Source organism: Papio anubis, chromosome 11, assembly GCF_008728515.1.
Source record: "Papio anubis isolate 15944 chromosome 11, Panubis1.0, whole genome shotgun sequence".
Taxonomy (NCBI): Eukaryota; Metazoa; Chordata; class Mammalia; order Primates; family Cercopithecidae; genus Papio; species Papio anubis.
In genome coordinates this window covers 32,440,383-32,449,217 of record NC_044986.1, presented here as the reverse complement: position 1 = coordinate 32,449,217, position 8,835 = coordinate 32,440,383, and positions in this window count along the sequence as shown.

Below are 8,835 nucleotides of genomic sequence, written 5' to 3'. Positions count from 1 at the left end.
ATTTTTGCTAATCTAATGAATGAAGCTAAAACAAATCTTATGTTTATTTTAATTTGTAGTTCTCAAATTATGATTGCATTTCTCTCATGTTGAGCATATTTTCCTAAGTTCATTGGATATTTTGTATTTTTATTTCTGTAAATTGCCTGTTCATTTACTTTGCCCATTTTATTTTTATTTTTATCCTTGGAGACAAAGTCTCACTCTGACATGCATGCTGGAATGCAGTGGGTGATCTAGGCTCACTGCAACCTCCGCCTCCCAAGTTCAAGAGCTTCTCCTGCCTCAGCCTCCCAAGTAGCTTGGGTTAAAGGTGTCCACCACCATGCCCGGCCAATTTTTGTATTTTTAGTAGAGACAGGGTTTTACCATGCTGGCCAGGCTGGTCTTGAACTCCTGACCTCAGGTGATTCACCTGCCTCAGACTCCCAAAGTGCTGGGATTACAGGGGTGAGCCACCATGCCCCATTGCCTATTTAAAAAACTGGGGTTTCAAAAATATTTTTCTTATTAATGTGTTGGAAATTCTTAATTCTAGTTATTAATATGTGTTGTATTTTGGCTGAGTGCAGTGACTCATGCTTGTAATCCTAGCACTTTGGGAGGCTGAGGCAGGAGGATTGCTTGAGGCCAGGAGTTTGAGACCAGCCTGGGCAACAGGCAAGACTCCTATCTTTACAAAATATAAAATAAAAAATTTAGCCAGGCACGTTGGAATGTGTGCCTGTAGTCCCAGCTACTCTGGAGACTGAGGTGGGAGGATTGCTTGAGCCCAGGAGTTCAAGGCTGCAGTGAGCTATGATCTTGCCACTGACCTCCAACCTGGGTGACAGACCAAACACACACACACACACACACACACACACACACGCACACAATTTTATTTTAATTTACTTTTTTATTTTTCTTTAGAGATGGTGTCTCCTCCTCTTGCCCAGGCCAGAGTACAGTGGCATGATCATGGTTCACTGCAGCCTTGACCTCCTGGGCTCAAGCAATCCTCCCACATCACCCTCCCGAGTAGCTGGGACTACAGGCATGCCACAATGCCCAGTTTACTTGTTGTATTTTAGCTGTTTGTCTTTCAATGTCCTTTACCATCTTCTATGATACAGCAGTTTCAAATTTAGATGTAAATATTTTGTCAATATTTTCCTTTATGGCTTTTGTAGTTACTGTCTTATTTTAAATCGCCATCTTTAGCCTGAAATTATTTAATTTTAACTCACAGTTTATCTTAACATTTTTAGAGTCAACTCTTAATTTCCTCTGGAATCTACGTTGTGAATAGTGTGAGATAGAAATAACCCTTTCGTGAAGTTTGGAGGGCCTCCCTGTCACCGTGGGTATCTGGACTATGAGTCTGATTTACTAATATCAAAGCACATCATTAGTGTTTTCATAATTTAGAAGCAAGAGGATGCAAAGCAACAGTGGGCATTGGGTGAGGTGAAGGAAGGGTGTGGCAGAGTGGGAGTGATGGGAGAGGACCCCTCGCAGGACTTGGCTGACTGGAGATATGAAAATGTCTCCCTACAAAGAGAATGGCAGGTGGCCCCCAGGGATCCTGGGGGGCCATCTCCACGTGCCCCTGGTGTACAAAACATCTTTCCAGTACACCCTGTGTCACATCATATAAATGATCTGTTTCCTTAGCAAGCAACCTCCTCCCAACTACAATGTCAGCTGGAGGGCCAGGTGTGGTGGCTCATGCCTATAATCCCAGCACTTTGGGAGGCTGAGGCGGGCAGATCACCTGAGGCCAGGAGTTCGAGACCAGCCTGGCTAATATGGTGAAACTCCGTCTCTACTAAAAATACAAAAAAATTAGATGGGCGTGGTGGCGCACGCCTGTAGTCCCAGCTATTCGAGAGGCTGAGGCAGGAGAATCACTTGAACCCAGGAAGTGGAAGTTGCAGTGAGCCGAGATCATGCCATTGCGCTCCAGCCTGGGCAATAAGAGCAAAACTCCATCTCAAAAATAAATAAAATAAAATAAAATAAAATAAAATAAAATGTCAGCTGGGGGACAGGGACTGTGTCCTCCTCATTTTTGTCTCCCTTGCACCAACACAGAGCCAGCACCCCCGGTTGAATGCGTATACACCTTCCCGTGCCGGGCACATGCCCACACTTCTGTGTGCTCAGGCTGGTGTGTGCGGGGTGTCTCTGGGTGAACATGGGCATGACAAGTGTTGGGAGTGCACATCGACACAGCCCATGTGCTTGCGTCTCAGTGTGGCTGTGTGCATGAAGCTAGCACACCTGAGCCTGTGGGCATGGGAATACACATGTGTCTGCCTTTCTTTCCTCTCCAGTTTTCTGCCCTCTACTTCCTTGGGTCAGAAAAAGCAGGAACTTTTTCTCTTGGCAGGAGGAATATTTAGTAACGGGGACAAAGTGAGGACACTGCAATCCTTGTAGTTTCTCCTGGGAAAGCCTCTTTCTTTCTGAGGCCTCTGCTCGCCTTCTTTGCTCTCTTCTCCCCTCCTTTTTCTATTGCACATCTCTTTGCTTCCCCCCTTCGGGAGGAAGCTCATCTGAGCTCAGCCTTTGCTGACAAGGCCATTTGGGCCCATTAGTTGCCTCCTAATGAGTGACTGCCTTCTCAGCCCCTCCCCCCACTGCAACTGGGAGGGAGGGATCAATTAGCTGCTGTCGTAAACACACACACACACACACACACACAAACACACACACCCCCTTACACATGTATTTATGCTTCCACATATATATGTACACGTCACATACTATATATGATCATAAATACACTCATAGCAAATACAAACACATCTTCTCTTCTTGACCAGTAATATCTCCTAGGGTTCCCTACTCTGCTCCTTGCTCTGTTCACCAAGAAGAACAACCATGGCCAACCCCACAATCCCCAGCTCAAACCCAGATTCCCATGATTCCAAATGAAGTTCAACTCTGTTTTACAGGCAGCCAAATTGAAGCTCAGAGTAGGCAGGTGACTTGTCCAAAATCCTTCAGTCAGAAGCCAAGCAACAAGGCATAACCCTATGCCATCTGATGCCCAGTGCAGTGCTACTGCAGCCAAGAGAGAAACGGGGTGTCCCACGTAGGCCCATCCTGATCATAACAGAGCTGTGGGACTTTGAAGGTAGCACGTCTAGGTTAAGGTGTGCAGACATGATCCTGAAGGTGATGGGGACTGGAGAGGCTCTGCCATGTACCAAGGAGGGAGAGGGTGGGCTTTCAGGGAGGACTGCCTTGTCCCCGGGTTGGCCTGGCCTGGAAATTGTGGAGAGAGGGGTCCAATCTCAGTCCCCCTCTGGCTTCTGCAAGTCTCACCATGGCTGTCTCTCCCTCCACTGAGTACTGACCTCAGGAATCCCCGATTCCTGGCAAGCTCACTCTTGGCCAGAGTACCCTGTTCCAAAGAGTGTCCTCTGGGGGAAGATAGGTTCCATCCTGGCCTTGGCCCTGGCCTGTCCTCCAGATTCCACACTAGGATGGGAGGTGTGAGGACGAGGTCCAGGCCTGAGGCACGCAAGACCCAGCAAGTCCTGCCTGACCAGCCTAGGCCACCTGGGTCAAAATGCCGTGGCACCACTGTGGCCAGCCGCTTGGAGACACTCATAACAAATACACATACATCCTCAGCAGCTGGGGTTATGGCTGCGTCTTAGCAATTTATGTCTCCTAAGGTCCCAGCCCTGCCAGGGACCCAGGCCCTGAATGAAAGAGCTGAGGATGGGTCTGAGGGGCCCTTGGGCCCTTGGGGAAACTTACCCAGGAGGGGTCACGGCAGGGGCAGGGGCTTCCAGAGCCTCCTTTCACCCCAGAAGCTGGAAATGATACTCTCCTTGCCCCCACTCAGTCCCTCTCCCAGAGGCGGATGTTGCGGGAGGGCTGCAGTTCTTGTCTACAGGCCCCTTTTCTCCCTGGGAGCACCAGACCCCACCTCCTCTCCCCATCCTGAGTCCCTGGCTGGGAGGTACTGTGGAGACCGAGGCCTGTCACCTGCCACTCTCCGTAGCCCTCGAGGCCTCAGTGAAGTCTGCCGGGGGCACGAGGGGGCATCCTGGGAGCCCATCACTTGGCTGATCTGGGTCTCAGTCAAGTCCCCAGGCCTGCTCCCTGGCCTCCCCCTCAGCAGGGCTCAGCTCAGCAAGTACTTCCCTAGATTAAGTTTCCAAAGGGAATGTCCTTTTCCAGCACAGCCCTCGCCCTATCCTGAAAGGCTCAGAGCAGCAGAGTCTTGGCTCTGGGGGTGCTGAGCCATCAGGTGCCAGCAGGGTATGGAGGAGGCAATGGGCCCTGGGGCAAGGGCAGGAGGGCACACAGGCTCCAGGTCAGGGAGACTTGGGTTGAAATCCTAACTTCCACTTAGTACCTGAGTGACCTTGGAGAGCTATGCCACTTTTTTCCTAGAGAGCTTGTTAAAATGCAGTACTGGGCTGGCGTAGTGGCTCACGCCTGTATTCCCAGAACTTTGGGAGGCCGAGGCAGGAGGATCACCTGAGGTCAGGAGTTCAAGACCAGACTGGCCAACATGATGAAACCTCATCTCTACTAAAAGTACAAAAATTAGCCAGGTGTGGTGGCACATGCCTGTAATCCCAGCTACTCGGGAGGCTGAGGCAGGAGAATCGCTTGAACCCTGGAGGCGGAGGTTGCAGTGCGCCGAGATGGCGCCACTGCACTCCAGCCTGTGGATGGAGTGAGACTCTGTCTCAAATAAAAAAATAATAATAAAATGAAACGCAGTACCCCACTTTTGAGAGATTTCTTTCTTTCTTCTTCTTCTTTTTTTTTTTTTTTTTTTTGAGACAGAGTCTTGCTCTGTAGCCCAGGCTGGAATGCAGTGGTGCGATCTCAGCTCACTGCAACCTCTGCCTCCTGAGTAGCTGGGATTACAGGCGCCTGCCAGCATGCCTGGCTAATTTTTGTATTTTTTAGTAGAGATGGGGTTTCACCATCTTGGCCAGGCTGGTCTTGAACTCCTGACCTCGTGATCCACCGGCATCGAGCTCCCAAAGTGCTGGGATTACAGGCATGAGCCACCATGCCCGATCAGAGATTTTTTAATGTGTAAAATGAGGAGAACAAGAGCTTCTCCACAAAGACTTCCTCGCAAGGATGAGAAGCCATGTATAATCTCCAATACTATTTACTTACATATGCATTGACCATTTTTGGAAGGGCGTACCTCCGGAAATGGGAGTAACAGAAGGAAGGAGGGAGCCTTTTACTCTTCGCTTTATTCCCTTCTGTCCTGTTTTAATTTTACTTCAAAGCGTGCTTTATTTTTATTTAAAGAAAGGAAGGGAAAGAAAAGATGAACCGCTGCCAGCCAAATAGTTGAGCCCCAGTTGAGTCAGTAAACATAGTCTTAATTGTTATCTGTTAAATAGTTAACAACCCATTCTTCACTGGGCATTGTTTCTGGGTGTGAAAGTGATTTGTAAATAAATTGCTGTATAAATGTTAGTTATGATGAACAACTAGGTAATGATGTATTTCTATGCACAATTATGTATGTATGTGAGGTGGCTTGTCCTAAATATGAGCGGGTGTGTATATCCTTCAGGGTAATTATGCAAATGTAAAGTGGTGGTGAAGAGCACGCTGTCAATGGCCATGCTGCCTGGGTTTGAATCCTGAATTCAGTATCTACTGGAGATACAATCTTGGGCAAGTTACTTAGCCTCTTTGTGTCTCAGTCATTCTGTCTTTAATATGGGGACAATTAGGCCAGGTGTCTCACACCTGTAATCCTAGCAGACTGGGAGGCTGAGGCAGGAGGATAGCTTGAGCCCAGGAGTTTGAGACCAGCCTGGACAAGATAGTGAGACCCCATCTCTACAGAACAAAAATAAATAAATAAATAAAAACAACAGGGATAATTAGCTGGGCATGGTGGGGTACCACTGCACTCCAGCCTGGGTGACACAGCAAGATGACCCCCTCTCTTTTTTTTTTTTTTTTTTGAGACGGAGTCTCGCTCTGTCGCCCAGGCTGGAGTGCAGTGGCGCGATCTCGGCTCACTGCAAGCTCCACCTCCCGGGTTCACGCCATTCTCCCGCCTCAGCCTCCGAGTAGCTGGGACTACAGGCGCCCGCCACCACGCCCGGCTAGTTTTTTGTATTTTTAGTAGAGACGGGGTTTCACCATGTTAGCCAGGATGGTCTCGATCTCCTGACCTCGTGATCCACCCGCCTCGGCCTCCCAAAGTGCTGGGATTACAGGCTTGAGCCACCGCGCCCGGCCAATGACCCCCTCTCTAAAATAAAAAAATTAAAAATAAAAAAATAAAATGGAGATGATACCGACTCCATTGGATTGCTGTGAAGGTTAAAGTGAACTAAGTTATGCAAAACTCTTAGAACATCCCCCAGCACATGGTAAGTGTTCAACAAATATTTTTTATTTTGTGTATCTATGTAAGCATGTTAATCTTTCTCATCCTTTTAACAGGAAGAGCAGGTGGCCAGGCACAGTGGCTCACGCCTGTAATCCCAGTACGTTAGGAGGCCAAGTGGGGAGGATCACTTGAGGCCAGGAGTTAAACATTAATAATAATAATAATAAAAGGAGGAACATTGTCTGACCCTTCCTCCATTAGAGGGGCTTTGTGACTCTGTCCATCCTTTCGGTCTGTTTGTAGACACTTAACTTTGGTAACTGCGAGCATCTGGAGTGCTTGAGGAAGCTGGGCTCGCTCACAGCCAGGGCCCCATTCTCACAGGGAGCCCTGGGAGGGGAGGAGCGACACACATCTAGCTTGCATCCCTCCATCGATGCTTCCAGGACACTCCTGGGGTGGCAACACACCCATTGTGCCCCTGGGTCACTCAGATAAAATATCAGCTGAGCCAGGAGGGAACCATTGAGGGTGGGAGTAGAGAGAAGTAGGTCACTCTCAGAGTCCATCCTAGAGCCAGGGGCAGGGAGGGGCAAGGCAGGGGTGGGAGCGGTTTATAAGGGAGGCTCTGCAAGCTCAGAGTCAGAGAGAGGTGTCATTCCAGCAGCAGTGGCAAGCTTAATTCCCCATCCTCTTCTGCAGGGTCAGCCTGCCCTCCCACCTACCCCACTCCCTTGCTGCTTCTGATGCTGCTGGGAGGGCTGTTCCAGTGCATCCCACCTCTGGGAGGCACCTCTGGGAGATGCTGGGCTGCCAGGCAGGTTGAGCAGGTTTGAGAGAAGGTGGGAGGGGCCCTGACTTGGGGGAGGGACCTGGGCCTGGGATGGAGCAGGGTTTCTCAGGCACCCAGGCAGGTGGCAGCCTGAGGAGGGGTGCACATGTGCTCAGAGCCACAGCATAGCCTGAAGGGGGATAGGGGAGCTAAGACAGGCTGACCTCCACCCCTGGGCTGCACAGCCCCGTTCCCAGTATAGGCCCTATGTCTCAGAGACCTGCAGAAGTCAGAGATTCTGAATGCAAAACTGGGATGTAGGGTCAGGCAAGGGCTTGTAAGACTCATGGGCAATGTAATTTAAAATGAGACCTACCACTCTACCCCCTCCATGAGGCATGAGCACATGCACCTGGGAAATCATCACATGTCAGCTTGTGTGTATTCATCACACAAACACACACTGTCACACACATCACCCACAGGCACGTGTACACAATCGTGAACACATAGATACTCGTGGGCACAGACACCACACAGGGATGGTGCTGGAGCCCAGAGTGCTCTCTCTTGCTTTCCAGGTTCAGAAATCAGATCCTGGGAGTTTAAATAGTGTGACCAAGGGCCACCTTTGGAGGGTCCCCAAAGAGAGGCCCTCTTCAGGCTTTTCTCTCTTAAGAAGCCACTCTTTTTTTTTTTTTTTTTTTTTTTAATTTTAGAGCAAACATCAGCCAGAAGCCACTCTTGCCTAATGCCCTGCAGCCATGCCCTCCCTCCATATGTCTTTTGTCCCTCTGTGGAGTGGCTGGCCTTCCAATACTGCCACATTTGTGTGCACACCTGAGGTCTGACCCCTTCCAGAACTCCGACTTGGGGGTTCCTGGAGGGCTAACTCCTCCCTGATCAGGGTTTTTGCCCCAGGGACACTGCTTTATATATTTATTTATTTATTTATTTATTTATTTATTTTTATTTTATTTATTTTTTTTGAGACAGAGTCTCGCTCTGTCACCCAGTCTGGAGTGCAGTGGTGCGATCTCGGCTCACTGCAAGCTCCACCTCCTGGGTTCACGCCATTCTCCTCCCTCAGCCTCCTGAGTAGCTGGGACTACAAGCGCTCACCACCAGGCCTGGCTAATTTTTTTTTGTATTTTTAGTAGAGACAGGGTTTCACCATGTTAGCCAGGATGGTCTCGATCTCCTGACCTCCTGATCCACCAGCCTTGGCCTGGGATTACAGGCTGTGAGCCACCACACCTGGCTGGGACACTGCTTTAGAAGGGAGTCAGTGAGTTCCGGCGAGGAGGCCAAGAAAGCTGAGGCGGAGGTGGGCAGGAGGGCTGCGGCAGTGAGGAGAGCCTTGGTTTGGGCAGGCGTCTCACATTGAGGCTGGCCACCCAGATCCACATGCCTCCTGCACACAGACACCTCACCTAGAGGGGTGTGAGGAGCAGAGAGGAGGAAGAGCATGGGGCAAGTTGGTGAGATGAGCCATATGGGCACATGTAGGGGAAGGTGCAGGTGACAGTCTTCCTATTTTATTTTGGGGGTAAGTGGATATATGTAATACTTGTACCCAGATACTCATGCGTATACACACACAGGTTCTCACACATATGAAAACATTCTTAAAGCAGACACACCATATGGACCTGGAATTTCACCCACAGATGCCCACTGTCACCCCTCACCCTCAGCCCCTACGCTGCCCTGCTTCTCACACACATGTGCT